Here is a 17,500-nt window from a genome sequence, read left to right as displayed (position 1 = left end):
CACAAGCATCAAGTAGGACTATAAGGACGCCAGTATGTGCCATCTTGTGGCCGAAAAGTATAATTACAGGCTACAAAGCATATAGATGTTATTTACCATGTATAATAATACAAAAATCATATCTGTATATCAGACTGTCCAAGGGACAGCTCACATATTAACGGCCTCACTGGTAACTGTAAAACATAGTTTAGCTACAACGTGCATAAATGGCCCATGTTACCAAAATGCCTAGCTACCCTCTGATCGCTATTACCTGAAAGGATGGCCGCCGTAATGGCATATCTATGTAAAGCCAATCTTTCTTTGAATTGTCTTTTAGTTTTGCCCATGTACACTTTGCCACATGGACAAAATAGACAACAGACCACAAATCGTGTGATACATGTTGCTCTATGGCGGATTTAAATGCCCGACCAGACATAGGGTGTCTTCAACCTGCATGTAACTGCAGGTGACACATCCTATATATTTGTAACAGCCCATTTTGGGTGCTGGTAAAAAAGAGGTAACCTGTTTCTTCCCAAAGTTACTGATATCAGGATGAACTACATAGTCCCTGACATTTTTGCCCCTAGAGAACCACGGCATAATGGTTTTGTTTTTAAATGCCGGGAAATCCTTATCTGTGGACACAATGTGCCAATTAGGTGATATAGATTTTCTCATATTTTGACATTTAACATTATACCTAACCTAGTGGTCCAAATATTTTGTTTGTCCACTGTTTTTTTGTTCTTGTAATGTATGAATGCAAGGGACCCTGTGGGCTTTTTGTTTAGCCTGTTCCAACAGCAGTGGGTCATAGACCCTTTTTTCTGATGTGAGGAGAGAATGGTGCAAGTGAGGCAGCAGAGCCCAGCCAAGCCCAGTGGCAGTGAGAAGCACTACTGGGGGCATTATGTGTATCTGCTATTAGGGGCATTATGTGTATCTGGCACTATTGGGTACATTATGTGTATCTGCACTCAGTGCACTATATTGGGGGCATTATGTGTATCTGGCACTATACTGGGGTCATTATGTGTATCTGGACTATATTGGAGGCATTATGTTTATCTGGCACTATACTGGGAACAGTATGTGTATATGGGCCTATATTGGAGGCATAATATGTATCTGGCACTATACTGGGGGCATTATGTATATCTGACACTACACTGGGGGCATTACATGTAACTGGCACTATACTGGGGCTTTACGTGTAAATGGCACTATAGTGGTGCTTTACGTGTATCTGATACTATACTTGGAGCATTATGTGTAACTGCCACTATATTAGGGCATTATTTTTAACTGCCACTATTCTGGGGTATTACGAGTAACTGGCACTATACTGGGACAGTGAGCATTACGTGTAAATGGCACTATACTTGGAGCATTATGTATAACTGGCACTTTACTGAGGCATTATGTGTAACTGTCACTACACTCGGAGGTGATAATATGGGGGGGTGATAATACAGCATATATATTCTTTTAATTTGATAACATAATATATATTTGTAAGGATACCTTCCCAGGAGAGCGCACACCTTTGGTGTGCGCATGGGGGGGGGGGGTGCTTAAAAATTTTTCGCTCAGGGTGCTAGTAGGCCTGGAGCAGGCCCTGGATTACGGTGTTTCCTATAAAATGCCAGAGATTCATTTACTTAATAAATTGGGTGTGCACGTTTAATCTTTTACAGCTCCCAATGAGGCCATTAATACTTGAGCTGTGGATAGATGCCTATACGTGCCTATTAAAATACTCTGATATACTGATATGATTTTTGCAATGCTATACATGGTTAATAACACCTATATGCTATATGCTTTGTAGCTTATAATTATACTTTTTGGCCACAAGATGGCCAATAACACTTTCTCTACCTGCACAAATATTTTGAAAAGATGTGTGTGTGTGTGTGTATATATATATATATATATATATCAGGAAAAGATTCCCAATTGTGCTCAGGAGTAACACAAGCAGCACCTCTTGATGAACTTCCTGTTAGCAAAAAACAATGGAAATAGTACAGATCGGAGGGCGCTAAACATGATGGGATATTCCTATAATTCACCATCCATTTTAAAAAATGAAACGCGTTGGGTTCTTCTTCTGATCTACGTATTGGTGCAAGCTGAGTTCACGGCAACAAGGGAATATACCCTAATTAGCTGTCAGTCTGAGAAATGTTAATCTGGAAAATTTGTCATGTCATTGTACTATTATGGAATGAATTGATTTTATTTTATTTGAGCTTGTGAATAAATTTTTAAGCCAATGCTTTTATTAATTTTTTAAAATGGATGGTGAATTATAGGAATATCCCATCACGTTTAGCGCCCTCCGATCTGTACTATATATATATATATATATATATATACACACACACACATACACATACAGTGGCGTCACAAGGCGGGTGCAGCACCAAAATGTGGGCTCCTCCGCAGTAACAAGAGCCGGATTATGCAGTGTGAAAGTCTGCTACAGCACCCGGCTCCTGTCATAGAAGAGGAGCACACAGCACTGGGAGACAGTTTCCAGGGGCAGCCCAGGACAGGAGCCGACAGTGCTGGGAGACAGTCTCCGGGGGCAGCCCAGCATGGCCTGCTGGGCACGCCCCCTAAGTGTTGACCCTGTGAGACCACCCCCCCTTTATTTACAACCATGCCCCCTTTTGCCACAAGCACGCCCCCGGCACGCTGGGAGATCAAAGGTGCGCACCTGGTGTCACCACCCCCCGGTGACGCCTCTGATATATACACTGTGTTTTTATCTTTTTGTAGTAACTTTATTGCACACTGTTCTGGGACACTCTCTGTGTTCATGGTGATGGACATTGAAGTTTCTATAATGGGTGTGATGAGTGCAGTGCTCATTGGCTCCTGGGTCCAGGAGGGGCCTACACCGCACGCATGTTTTAATTACTTACCTTTCCAGAGTGTCACGTTGGAGCTTCAGCCGCGGTCCAAGAATCACCACCAAAATGGTCACCGCGCATGCGCAGTACAGATTTAGACCCCACAAAAAAAACATGGTGGGTGCCATATTTCTGGAGTCTGCACATGTGCAGTAGATGCTGGTACAATGCCAGTGTCTACTGCGCCGCTATGAGGAGGTGGCCCACCTGGAGCATGCACACGGGCCCCCTCCTCTGTTGAAACGCCCCTGGTGATGGATGCACTTTGGGTCGGGTCTCGATGCACTTTTGCTGCCGGATCTCGAGGACGAAGTGCGTCCTCGTGGTGAGGGGGAGCACATAAAAGGGAAAGTTTAAACAATGTAAAACTGCCCTGATGAAAATGAGAGATCATTGAAACGTTGACTATGGCTATTACTGTGTTTGTGTAATTTTCTTCTATCTCCTGAGTGCCGCTCTCATCTGGTCAGTATTTTATATATATATATATATACACATACACACATATATATATATATATACATATACACATACATATATACAGTACCTATAAACATATAAGTGCACAAACAAACACACCCACACTATATATGTATAATTTGCAGCAGTGGCACTCAGCGACAACTTTGAAAAGAATGAAACCACCATCAAAAAATCCATATAGATGGTGGTTTAATTACTTAGAAAGTCGTCGCTGAGTGCCGCTGCTGCGAATTGTGTAATACTTATCCCTCATGGTATTAGATGGACTGGGATGCAGCTACAGAATTAGCAGGGGAGTGGTGGTCTATTGGACATATATATATATATATATATATATATACATACACACACACACACACATATACACACATACATACACACACACACACACACACACACACACACACACACACACACACTATATATATATATAAAACTAATATGATGCTCTCTCTCTCTCTCTCTCTCTCTCTCTCAGTAATGCACACGCTGAGTACGTACTTTGCATCACTTTGCCCACTTGTGCTTGTGCCTAATGTCATTATTGAGACGCGTGCCCTGAGATTTATTTGTCATACAATAGTCATGTGGTTCAGCAGAAAAACAGAAGAATGAAGTTGCAACATAACAATAAACTGGAAGCTATTCATCCATCATACACAGTGATACATACAGTATGTGTCACTTGTCTACATTGGAATATGCTTCAGTGCCCAGTGAACATGATTTATTCCCTCAGCTGAAGGGAAACGGTAATGATGGAGCTCTATAAACAGGCAGCTAGGTGTAGGTGCTTTCATTCTTTACATCCCTAGTGAGTCAGATAAGCAGTGATCAGCCCCAGGGAGGAAAGCTGCAGTAATCCAGCCACCAGTCCTGACCATGCTGTTCACTGCCTGACTCATCTCCTAGCTGGGCTATGTCTGCTCCGGGGGTGGATCATCAAATCGACAGTATCTAGGTCGACAATGTTTAGGTTGACCACTATAGGTCGACAGGGTTTCTAGGTCAACATGTGCTAGGTCAAAGGGTCGATATGAGTTTTTTTGGGGGGGAGTTTTTGGTGTCGTTTTCTTCGTAGAGTGACCGGGAACCCCAGTTAGTGCACCGTGTCCCCTTGCATGGGTCGCTTCGCTCGCCATGCTTCGGGCAAGGTGCCTCGCTCCGCTACCGCTTTGCTTGGCACAGATTACCGTTCCAATCGTAGTCCACGTGGATCGTTGAGTATGAAAAAGGTCAAAAAAAATGTGAAAAACTCATGTCGACCTTCTGACCTGTCGACCTAGCACATGTCGACCCAGAAACCCTGTCGACCTAGTGACTGTCGACCTAAACATTGTCGACCTTCAGACCAGATCCCGTTTGCTCCCTAGTGTCATTTTCTTCGCAAAGTGACCTGGAACCTAAATTAGTGCACCGTATCCCCTTTCATGGCTCGCTGCGCTCGGCACAGGTTACTATTCCCAATTGTAGTCCACGTGGATCGTAAAGTATGAAAAAGAAAAAATGTGAAAAACGTATGTCGACCTTTTTCCATGTCGACATAGTGACAATCAACCTAAGTGCTGTTGACCTAAAGACCGGATACCGCATGTGTATATAACTGCAGCACAGGTTACTAGAAAGGTGCAGGGCTGTATGTGTCCATGGCCACACTTTTGCAGAAAGGAAAGCGTTAATACACACACACACACACACACATACACACACACACACACACACACACACACACACACACACGTGTAATATTTGTACATCTCTGTCAAACACACACATTTACATATGTTATTATAGAGTGGTATTCTAAGTGTGTCACTGTATCTTAATACAACTTATTACAATAATGTATATATAGATGAGTGAGTGGTTTACTCATTATCATTTTAAACTGAATACCCAGCTACGGACAGCAGAGACTTGCTATGGCTCAATGTCCAAAATACGTGGATATACAAGGACTATGACATACAGTACACGACATGCAGCAATGCCAGCGCTGCAGCACACTGCTCTGCACCCTCCTGCGTTGTGCTGCTTGCACATGGACAGGGATACAATCAATCAGTGAGCCTGGGCTGTGTACTGCACTGCTACTTTGTCTGACCTGCTCTGAGCCTCCAATATAACTTAGCTGGTGCATAGAGCACTGCTGTGTGTGACATGAAGCCCAGGGGCATGACATGAGGGAGATGACACAGCAGACAGAGGCTCTGACCCCCCTGGCACTGACTGGTGTGCTGTAAAGGGATAACCACCACACCAAGGCGCCAGCAGTCTGCAGAGCCGCCTATCAGACCCACCTCTCTTCTATCTTCTGTCATCTGAGGGCCCCTCCCAGGGCCCTTCCCGCACCACCTAGCTCAGCTCATCCCCAGTCGTCGCTACTTGGCTCTTGCTGGGGCCTGTTCCCATCCTTCATCTCCTCACATTCCCAGCCTGGGGCTCTTTGCTCTACAGAACTCCTAATCATCTTGTCTGCTGCAGATCCTCAGCAACTCCCCTCTCTGGGTGTCTCACTGGCTTCACAATTCACAGCCCATTTAACCCTACAAACACAGTGGGCCCTTAGCTAGAGAGGTAAGGATGGTCATAGTGGGCACCAGCACATGTTAGTAGCACACACAACTCAGTGTGTCTGTCTCATACAGGGCAGAGGTGCCATAGTGGGCATAAGCACATGTTATTCACACAGCTCAGTGTCTGTCTCATACAGGGCAGAGGGGCCATAGTGGGCATCAGCACGTGTTAGTAGCGCACACAGCTCAGTGTCTGTCTCATACAGGGCAGAGGGGCCATAGTGGGCATCAGCACGTGTTAGTAGCGCACACAGCTCAGTGTCTGTGTCATACAGGGCAGAGGGGCCATAGTGGGCATCAGCACGTTATTCACACAGCTTAGTGTCTGTGTTATACAGGGAAGAGGGGCCATAGTGGGCATCCCCACGTGTTAGTAGCACACACAGCTCGATGGCTGTGTCATACATGGCAGAGGTGCCATAGTGGGTATCGCATGTTAGTAGCACACACAGCTCAGTGTCTGTCTCATACAGGGTAGAGGGGCCATAGTGGGCATCAGCACGTGTTAGTAGCGCACACAGCTCAGTGTCTGTGTCATACAGGACAGAGGGGCCATAGTGGGCATCAGCACGTTATTCACACAGCACAGTGTCTGTGTCATACAGGGCAGAGGGGCCATAGTGGGCATCAGCACGTTATTCACACAGCACAGTGTCTGTGTCATACAGGGCAGAGGGGCCATAGTGGGCATCAGCACGTGTTAGTAGCGCACACAGCTCAGTGTCTGTCTCATACAGGGCAGAGGGGCCATAGTGGGCATCAGCATGTTATTCACACAGCACAGTGTCTGTGTCATACAGGGCAGAGGGGGCCATAGTGGGCATCAGCACGTGTTAGTAGCGCACACAGCTCAGTGTCTGTGTCATACAGGGCAGAGGGGCCATAGTGGGCATCAGCACGTTATTCACACAGCTTAGTGTCTGTGTTATACAGGGAAGAGGGGCCATAGTGGGCATCAGCGCGTGTTAGTAGCACACACAGCTCAGTGTCTGTGTCATACATGGCAGAGGTGCCATAGTGGGTATTGCATGTTAGTAGCACACACAGCTCAGTGTCTGTCTCATACAGGGCAGAGGGGCCATAGTGGGCATCAGCACGTTATTCACACAGCTCAGTGTCTGTGTCATACAGGGCAGAGGGGCCATAGTGGGCATCAGCACGTGTTAGTAGCACACACAGCTCAGTGTCTGTGTCATACAGGGCAGAGGGGCCATAGTGGGCATCAGCACGTTATTCACACAGCTCAGTGTCTGTGTTATACAGGGAAGAGGGGCCATAGTGGGCATCAGCGCGTGTTAGTAGCACACACAGCTCAGTGTCTGTGTCATACAGGGCAGAGGGGCCATAGTGGGCATCAGCACGTTATTCACACAGCTCAGTGTCTGTGTTATACAGGGAAGAGGGGCCATAGTGGGCATCAGCGCGTGTTAGTAGCACACACAGCTCAGTGTCTGTGTCATACAGGGCAGAGGGGCCATAGTGGGCATCAGTACGTGTTAGTAGCATACACAGCTCAGTGTCTGTGTCATACATGGCAGAGGTGCCATAGTGGGTATCGCATGTTAGTAGCACACACAGCTCAGTGTCTGTCTCATACAGGGCAGAGGGGCCATAGTGGGCATCCCCACGTGTTAGTAGCACACACAGCTCGATGGCTGTGTCATACATGGCAGAGGTGCCATAGTGGGTATCGCATGTTAGTAGCACACACAGCTCAGTGTCTGTCTCATACAGGGTAGAGGGGCCATAGTGGGCATCAGCACGTGTTAGTAGCGCACACAGCTCAGTGTCTGTGTCATACAGGGCAGAGGGGCCATAGTGGGCATCAGCACGTTATTCACACAGCTCAGTGTCTGTGTCATACAGGGCAGAGGGGCCATAGTGGGCATCAGCACGTGTTAGTAGCGCACACAGCTCAGTGTCTGTGTCATACAGGGCAGAGGGGCCATAGTGGGCATCAGCACGTTATTCACACAGCTCAGTGTCTGTGTTATACAGGGAAGAGGGGCCATAGTGGGCATCAGCGCGTGTTAGTAGCACACACAGCTCAGTGTCTGTCTCATACAGGGCAGAGGGGCCATAGTGGGCATCAGCACGTTATTCACACAGCTCAGTGTCTGTGTCATACAGGGCAGAGGGGCCATAGTGGGCATCAGCACGTGTTAGTAGCGCACACAGCTCAGTGTCTGTGTCATACAGGGCAGAGGGGCCATAGTGGGCATCAGCACGTTATTCACACAGCTCAGTGTCTGTGTTATACAGGGAAGAGGGGCCATAGTGGGCATCAGCGCGTGTTAGTAGCACACACAGCTCAGTGTCTGTGTCATACAGGGCAGAGGGGCCATAGTGGGCATCAGTACGTGTTAGTAGCATACACAGCTCAGTGTCTGTGTCATACATGGCAGAGGTGCCATAGTGGGTATCGTATGTTAGTAGCACACACAGCTCAGTGTCTGTCTCATACAGGGCAGAGGGGCCATAGTGGGCATCCCCACGGTGTTAGTAGCACACACAGCTCGATGGCTGTGTCATACAAGGCAGAGGTGCCATAGTGGGTATCGCATGTTAGTAGCACACACAGCTCAGTGTCTGTCTCATACAGGGTAGAGGGGCCATAGTGGGCATCAGCACGTGTTAGTAGCGCACACAGCTCAGTGTCTGTGTCATACAGGGCAGAGGGGCCATAGTGGGCATCAGCACGTTATTCACACAGCTTAGTGTCTGTGTCATACAGGGCAGAGGGGCCATAGTGGGCATCAGCACGTGTTAGTAGCGCACACAGCTCAGTGTCTGTGTCATACAGGGCAGAGGGGCCATAGTGGGCATCAGCACGTTATTCACACAGCTTAGTGTCTGTGTTATACACGGAAGAGGGGCCATAGTGGGCATCAGCGCGTGTTAGTAGCACACACAGCTCAGTGTCTGTGTCATACATGGCAGAGGGGCCATAGTGGGTATCGCATGTTAGTAGCACACACAGCTCAGTGTCTGTCTCATACAGGGCAGAGGGGCCATAGTGGGCATCAGCACGTTATTCACACAGCTCAGTGTCTGTGTCATACATCGCAGATGGGCCATAGTGGGCATCAGCACGTGTTAGTAGCGCACACAGCTCAGTGTCTGTGTCATACAGGGCAGAGGGGCCATAGTGGGCATCAGCACGTTATTCACACAGCTCAGTGTCTGTGTTATACAGGGAAGAGGGGCCATGGTGGGCATCAGCGCGTGTTAGTAGCACACACAGCTCAGTGTCTGTGTCATACAGGGCAGAGGGGCCATAGTGGGCATCAGCACATTATTCACACAGCTTAGTGTCTGTGTTATACAGGGAAGAGGGGCCATAGTGGGCATCAGCGCGTGTTAGTAGCACACACAGCTCAGTGTCTGTGTCATACAGGGCAGAGGGGCCATAGTGGGCATCAGTACGTGTTAGTAGCATACACAGCTCAGTGTCTGTGTCATACAGGGTAGAGGGGCCATAGTGGGCATCAGCACGTTATTCACACAGCTCAGTGTCTGTGTTATACAGGGAAGAGGGGCCATAGTGGGCATCAGCACGTGTTAGCAGCACACACAGCTCAGTGTCTGTGTCATACAGGGCAGAGGGGCCATAGTGGGCACCACATGTTAGTAGCACACACAGCACAGTGTCTGTGTCATACAGGGCAGAGGGGCCATAGTCTGGGACGGATCTAGATTTTTCTTTAGGGGGGGGGGGGGGGGGGGGGTTACTGTTTAATCTTGACTCCTCCCTCTACAGTCCCAACTCCTCCCATCTGCAATCTTAACTCCTCCTCTCAATTCTGACTGAACTTTTTGAGTGAGACTGAGATAGAGCTTTGCGATTGTTCTATGTACATGTGACTGTGCTATGGGGTCATTGTATTTATTAGCCCTAGTACCCACACACCAGCAAGTGAGGGGCAAATGCTCTGTAACCCTTGCTCTCCTGGCTCCTCTGTGCTGCTGTGGTATAGGCTGCAGCACATCATTCTGCCTCAGGCGAGCTCTCTTCTGCTCAAAAGTGGCGTGGCTATGACTGTTAGGGGGGGCGTCGCCGCCCCCTAGATCCGGCCCTGGCCATAGTGGGCACCCCATGTTAGTAGCACACACAGCTCAGTGTCTGTGTCATACAGGGCAGAGGGTCCATAGTGGGTATCACATGTTAGTAACACACACAGCTCAGTGTGTCTGTATAAACCAATATTCTGTTGTTGCCAGTTCCCTCTGGGTAACATCAGTACAAGATGAATGGTAACTTCCTGCCACTAAACCAAGGAATGGCTGATAACACAGATGCACCATTTTTATTTATATTTGGAAAGGCCTGGGGGCAGTTGCACCTTTTACTCATGGGCCAGTCCTTCCCTGCACACTGATTTTTCTGGCATTTGTGGCCAATTTATCATCAGCAAAAATGATAGATAGACAATACCAAGGACAAGGTTCTTTTTGTTTCCCAAATACAGGTTGGCAGCATATGATGCATTGGGTGTGATTCTCTACCATTTATTTTACACTGTGGTGTTATGGGGACAGTTTTTGTACATTTATTTCTCTAACGTCCTAGAGGATGCTGGGGACTCCGTAAGGACCATGGGGAATAGACGGGCTCCGCAGGAGACATGGGCACTTTAAGAAAGACTTTGACTCTGGGTGTGCACTGGCTCCTCCCTCTATGCCCCTCCTCCAGACCTCAGTTTGAGACTGTGCCCAGAGGAGATGGGTGCACTGCAGGGAGCTCTCCTGAGTTTCCTGCTAAGAAAGTATATTTGTTAGGTTTTTTATTTTCAGGGAGCACTGCTGGCAACAGACTCTCTGCATCGAGGGACTGAGGAGAGAGAAACAACCCTACTTCTCTGAGTTTCAAGGTCTTGTTTCTTAGGCTACTGGACACCATTAGCTCCAGAGGGAGTCGGAACACAGGTTCGCCCTGGACGTTCGTCCCAGAGCCGCGCCGCCGTCCTCCTCACAGAGCCAGAAGAAATAAGCCGGGTGAGTATGAGAAGAAAGAAGGCTTCAAAAGGCGGCAGAAGACTTTGTGAGCTTCACTGAGGTAACGCACAGCACTGCAACTGTGCGCCATTGCTCCCATACACCTCACATACTCCGGTCACTGTAAGGGTGCAGGGCGCAGGGGGGGGGGGGCACCCTGGGCAGCAATATAAACCTCTTATTTGGCAAAAGAGAGCATATATACAGCTGGACACTGTATATATGCATGAGCCCCCGCCAATTTTACACTTTTAGCGGGACTGAAGCCCGCCGCCGAGGGGGCGGGGCTTCTCCCTCAGCACTCACCAGCGCCATGTTTTTCTCCACAACACCGCTGAGAGGAAGCTCCCCGGACTCTCCCCTGCTTATACCACGGTAGAAGAGAGGGTTTTAAAGAAGAGGGGGGGCACATAATTCGGCGCAGATAATAATAACAGCGCTACGGGGTAAACATTAAATTGCTGTGTTTTTCCTGGGTCATATTGCGCTGGGGTGTGTGCTGGCATACTCTCTCTGTCTCTCCAAAGGGCCTTGTGGGGGAACTGTCTTCAGGAGAGCATTCCCTGAGTGTGTGGTGTGTCGCTACGTGTGTGTCGACATGTCTGAGGTAAAAGGCTCTCCTATGGAGAAGATGGAGCAAATGTGTGTGTGGTGTCTCCGTCGACAACGCCGACGCCTGATTGGATATGTGAAATTAAGTGCTAAGATGAATTTATTACACAAAAGGTTAGAGAACAGACAGGAAATCTACCCATGTCTGTCCCCAGTGGCGGTTCTTGCCATGGGCAAGCGGTACTTTTGCCCGGGGCGCCGCCTTCCGAGGGCGCCGCACCAGGGCAAGATCCGCCACTGTGCCCCCCGCAGTGCCCTGCTGTGCCCCCCCGCTTTGAAGGGAACCAGACGCGTAGCGTCTAGTTTCCCTTCATTGAGAAGACCTTAATTGTGCGGTGCGCGATGACGGCATCGCGCACCGCACAGCAAAGGTCCTCTCCATGAAGGGAAAGTAGACGCTACGGTCTAGTTTCCCTTCATGTAGAGGACCTTTGCTGTGCGATGCGCGATTACGTCATCGCGCACCGCACAGCATAGTGGCACAGACACTAGGGGTCATAATTGACCTCTAGTGTCTATGCTGTTCTATGGGAGAGACGTAATAACGTCTCTCCTATGGATCGAAGAGAAGAGAGGAGAGGAGAAGAGCGGCGCCGCCGGCAGAGGGGGTCTGCAGCGGTCTGGATCAGGAACGGGGATGGTAAGTATACTTTTTTTTTATTTAATTTTTTATTTCAGCGTCGCGACCACGCCCCCATTTGAAGCCACGCCCCTATATTTTGCCCGGGGCGCCACAAAGCTAAGAACCGGCCCTGTCTGTCCCTATGTCACAGAGACTTTCAGAGTCTCACAACGCTCACTATCCAAAATAATAGACACTGATATCGACACGGGGGTAAATTTACTAAGGTGGGAGCTTTTTAGAACTGGTGATGTTGCCCATAGCAACCAATCAGATTATATCTATTATCTGCTAGAAGCAGCTAGATAAATGGTAAGTAGAATCTGATTGGTTGCCATGGGCAACATCACCAGTTCTAAAAATCTCCCACCTTAGTAAATTTACCCCACAGAGTCTGACTCCAGTGTCGACTACGATAATGCAAAGTACAGCCAATATTCAATATATGATTATTGTAATAAAAGATGTTTTGCTTATCACTGATGACTCATCTGTCCCTGACACGAGGGTACACATGTTTAAGGTGAAGAAAGCTGAGGTAAATTTCCCTCCTCTCATGAAGAAAAAGAGCGGGAATCTCCAAACAAGAAGCTGCAGTTTCCCAAAAAGAATCCTCAGGGAGTATCCTTTCCCTAATGGGGCCAGGATAAGATGGGAATCTTCCCCTAGGGTGTACAAGGCATTGACACGTTTACCCAAAAAGGTAGCGCTGACTTTACATCTATCCTCAGGGATCCTGCAGATAGCATGCAGTAAAAGTACTTTGAAGTCCATTTATACACATTCTGGTACACTACTCAGACCGGCGATTGTGTCGGCATGGGTTTGTAGCGCTGTAGCAGCGTAGACAGATATCTTATCAGCGGAGATTGAAACCCTAGATAAGGATACCATGTTATTGTCCCTAATATATATATATATATATATATATATGTAAAAGATGTTGTCTTTTTTATACATATATATATATATATATATATATATATATATAAAAGACATGCCCAAAGAGACGTTAGTCTACTGGGTTCTAGAGTCAAACAAGGGTGAGGAATTGTTCGGAGAGGGCCTCTCGGATCTCGTCTCCACGGCTACGGCAGGTAAATAAATTTTTTGTGGCATATATTCCCTCACAATCTAAGAAAGCGCCTCATTATCAAATGCAGTCCTTTCGTTCCAATAAAAACAAGAGAGCATGTGGTTCGTCCTTTCTTGCCAGAGGTAAGGGCAGAGGGAAAAAGCTGCACAACACAGCTAGTTCCCAGGAACAGAAGTCCTCCCCGGCCTCTGCTAAATCCACCGCATGACACTGGGGCTCCCTTGAGGGAGTCAGCTCCTGTGGAGGAACGTCTTCGACTGTTCAGCCACGTCTGGGTCCACTCACAGGTGGATCCATGAGCAATAGAAATTGTTTCCCAGGGTTACAAGCTGGAATTCGAAGAAGTGCCTCCTCGCCGTTTTTTTCAAATCGGCCCTACCGAAACAACCCCTGGAAAGGGAGATAGTGTTACATGCGATTCACAAATTGTGTCTGCAAGTGGTGGTAGAGGTTCCCCTGCTTCAAAGAGGGCAGGGGTACTACTCAACTTTGTTTGTGGTTCCGAAACCGGACGGTTCGGTCAAACCCATTTTAAATTTAAAACCCCTGAACCTTTACTTAAAACGGATCAAGTTCAAGATGGAATCACTCAGGACGGTCATCGCCAGCCTAGAAGGGGGAGATTTTTTGGTATCTCTGGACATAAAGGATGCATACCTACATGTCCCAATGTATCCTCCTCATCAGGCGTACCTGAGATTTGCGGTACAGGATTGTCATTACCAATTTCAGACGTTGCCGTTTGGGCTTTCCACGGCCCCGAGAATTTTCACCAAGGCAATGGCGGAAATGATGGTGCTCCGGCGTAAGCAGAGTGTCACAATTATCCCGTACTTGGACAATCTCCTCATAAAAGTGAGATCACGGGAGAAGTTGCTGAGCAGCGTATCACTTTCACTAAATGTGTTACAGCGACACGGCTGGATTCTCAATATTCCAAAGTCGCAGCTGAATCCTACAACTCGTCTGCCCTTCTTGGGCATGATTCTGGACACAGCCAGAAAAGGGTTTTTCTTCCGAAGGGAAAAGCACAGGAACTCATGACTCTAGTCATGAACTTGATGAAACCAAAACAAGTGTCAGTACATCATTGCACTCAAGTTCTGGGAAAGATGGTGGCAACATACGAAGCCATTCCATACGGCAGATTCCATGCAAGGGCCTTCCAATGGGACCTATTGGACAAATGGTCCGGGTAGTATCTGCAATTGCGTCAGCGGATCGCCCTGTCCCCCAGGGCCAGAGTATCTCTCCTGTGGTGGCTAAACAGTGCTCACCTTCTAGAGGGCCGCAGGTTCGGCATTCAGGACTGGATCCTGGTGACCACGGACGCGAGCCTCCGAGGTTGGGGAGCGGTCGCACAGGGAAGAAATTTCCAAGGACTTTGGTCAAGTCAAGAGGCTTGTCTTCACATCAACATCCTGGAACAAGGGCCATATACAGCGCCCTACGTCAATCGGAGATCTTACTTCAAAATCGACCAGTTCTGATCCAGTCAGACAACATCACCGCAGTAGCTCATGTAAACCGCCAAGGCGGCACAAGGAGCAGAGTGGCAATGGCGGAAGCCACCAGAGTTCTTCGCTGGGCGGAGAATCATGTAAGCGCTCTGTCAGCAGTGTTCATTCCGGGAATGGACAACTGGGAAGCAGACTTCCTCAGCAGACACGCTCTGCATCCGGGAGAGTGGGGACTTCATCAGGAAGTCTTCGCGCAGATTGCAAGTCGGTGGGGACTACCCCAAATAGACATGATGGCATCCCGTCTCAACAAAAAGCTACAAAGGTATTGCGCCAGGTCAAGAGACCCTCAGGCGGTAGCTGTAGACGCCCTAGTGACACCGTGGGTGTTCCAGTCGGTATATGTGTTTCCTCCTCTTCCTCTCATACCCAAGGTGTTGAGGATAATAAGAAAAAGAGGAGTGAGAGCAATTCTCATTGTTCCAGATTGGCCACGAAGGACCTGGTATCCGCATCTGCAAGAAATGCTCACAGAAGATCCGTGGCCTCTTCCTCTAAGGCAGGGCTTGTTACAACAAGGTCCCTGTCTGTTCCAAGACTTACCGCGGCTGCGTTTGACGGCATGGCGGTTGAACGCCGGATCCTAGCGGAAAAAGGTATTCCGTATGAGGTCATTCCTACGCAAATAAAGGCTAGGAAGTACGTGACATCTAAACATTATCACCGAATATGGAGAAAATATGTTTCTTGGTGTGAGGCCAGGAATGCTCCTACGGAAGATTCCACCTGGGTCGTTTTCTTCACTTCCTACAAACTGGAGTGAATTTGGGCCTAAAATTAGGCTCCATTAAAAGTTCAGATTTCGGCCTTATCCATTTTCTTTCAAAAGGATTTGGCCTCATTACCTGAAGTACAACTTTTGTGAAGGGAGTACTGCATATTCAGCCTCCTTTTGTACTTCCGGTGGCGCCTTGGGACCTTAACGTGGTGTTAAGTTTCCTTAAGTCACATTGCTTTGAACCACTTAAGACAGTGGAGTTGAAATATCTCACCTGGAAGGTGGTCATGTTGTTAGCCTTGGCTTCGGCTAGGCGAGTTGCGGAATTGGCGGCTTTATCACATAAAAGCCCCTATCTGGTTTTCCATATGGATAGAGTGGAATTGCGGACCCGTCCTCAATTCCTACCTAAGGTGGTCTCATCCTTTCATATGAACCAACCTATTGTCGTGCCTGTGGCTACACGTGACTTGGAGGATTCCGAGTCCCTGGATGTGGTCAGGGCTTTGAAAATTTACGTGGCCAGAACGGCTAGGATCAGAAAAACAGAAGCACTGTTTGTCCTGTATGCAACCAACAAAGTTGGCGGCCCTGCTTCAAAGCAGACTATTGCTCGCTGGATCTGTAACACGATTCAGAAGGCGCATTCTACGGCAGGATTGCCGTTACCAAATTCGGTTAAGGCCCATTCCACTAGGAAGGTGGGCTCTTCTTGGGCGGCTACCCGAGGGGTCTCGGCACTACAGCTGTGCCGGGCTGCTACTTGGTCGGGGTCAAACACCTTTGCAAAGTTCTATAAGTTTGATACCCTGGCTGAGGAGGACCTCCTGTTTGCTCAATCGGTGCTGCAGAGTCATCCGCACTCTCCCGCCCGTTTGGGAGCTTTGGTATAATTTCCATGGTCCTTACAGAGTCCCCAGCATCCTCTAGGACGTTAGAGAAAATAAGATTTTAAACCTACCAGTAAATCTTTTTCTCGTAGTCCGTAGAAGATGCTGGGCGCCCGTCCCAAGTGCGGACTACTTCTGCAAGACTTGTATATAGTTATTGCTTACATAAGGGTTATGTTATAGTTTCATCGGTCTTGGACTGATGCTATGTTGGTTTTTCATACTGTTAACTGGGTAGTATATCACAAGTTATACGGTGTGATTGGTGTGGCTGGTATGAATCTTGCCCTTGGATTACAAAAATCCTTTCCTTGTACTGTCTGTCTCCTCTGGGCACAGTTTCTCTAACTGAGGTCTGGAGGAGGGGCATAGAGGGAGGAGCCAGTGCACACCCAGAGTCAAAGTCTTTCTTAAAGTGCCCATGTCTCCTGCGGAGCCCGTCTATTCCCCATGGTCCTTACGGAGTCCCCAGCATCCTCTACGGACTACGAGAAAAAGATTTACCGGTAGGTTTAAAATCTTATTTTTTGTAATAGGTTAAAGTTTTGGGGACCCGGATGCTTGGTCGACACTTTGAAGGTTAACAGTCAATCGGTTGACCACTATTGGTCAACATGGTCAAAAATTCGACATGAACAAAAGGTCGACATGACAGTGGTTGATACAGGAAAAGGTCAACATGAGTTTTTTTACTATTTTTTGAACTTTTTCATACTTTATGATCCACGTGGACTATGATTGGTAAAATTAACCTTGCCCAAAGTATGCGCCATGCGAGGGGAAGCGGAGCACTAATTAAAGTTCCCAGTCACTTTATGGCGTAAACGACATGAAAAAACCATTAAAAAAAACAACTTATGTCGACCTTTTGTCAATGTTGACCTTTTTCCTATGTCGATCTTGTGCCTGTCGACCTTTTGGGGTTGACCTAGACACTGTCTACCTTTTCCAGGTCGACCCTATGATCCATACCCAAAATTGTGAACCATTTATATAGCACTACTTGATACATAAGCTCATTTGCATTTTTTATTTCCAGTATTATTTGTCAGTTGGAGCAGAGGGAGCTCAATAGA

At 47.8% G+C, this 17,500-nt stretch overlaps 1 protein-coding gene across 1 annotated transcript in view; it reads left to right on the top strand.

Moving 5' to 3' along the window:
* The window catches only part of METAP1D (methionyl aminopeptidase type 1D, mitochondrial), a 451,273-nt gene that overhangs the window by 432,720 nt on the left and 1,053 nt on the right, over nucleotides 1-17,500 (top strand). The window lies entirely within an intron of this gene.

The sequence above is a fragment of the Pseudophryne corroboree genome, chromosome 7, assembly GCF_028390025.1.
Source record: "Pseudophryne corroboree isolate aPseCor3 chromosome 7, aPseCor3.hap2, whole genome shotgun sequence".
Taxonomy (NCBI): Eukaryota; Metazoa; Chordata; class Amphibia; order Anura; family Myobatrachidae; genus Pseudophryne; species Pseudophryne corroboree.
The sequence above is the reverse complement of the archived record's forward strand: the minus strand, read 5'-3'. Positions and strand labels throughout refer to the sequence as shown.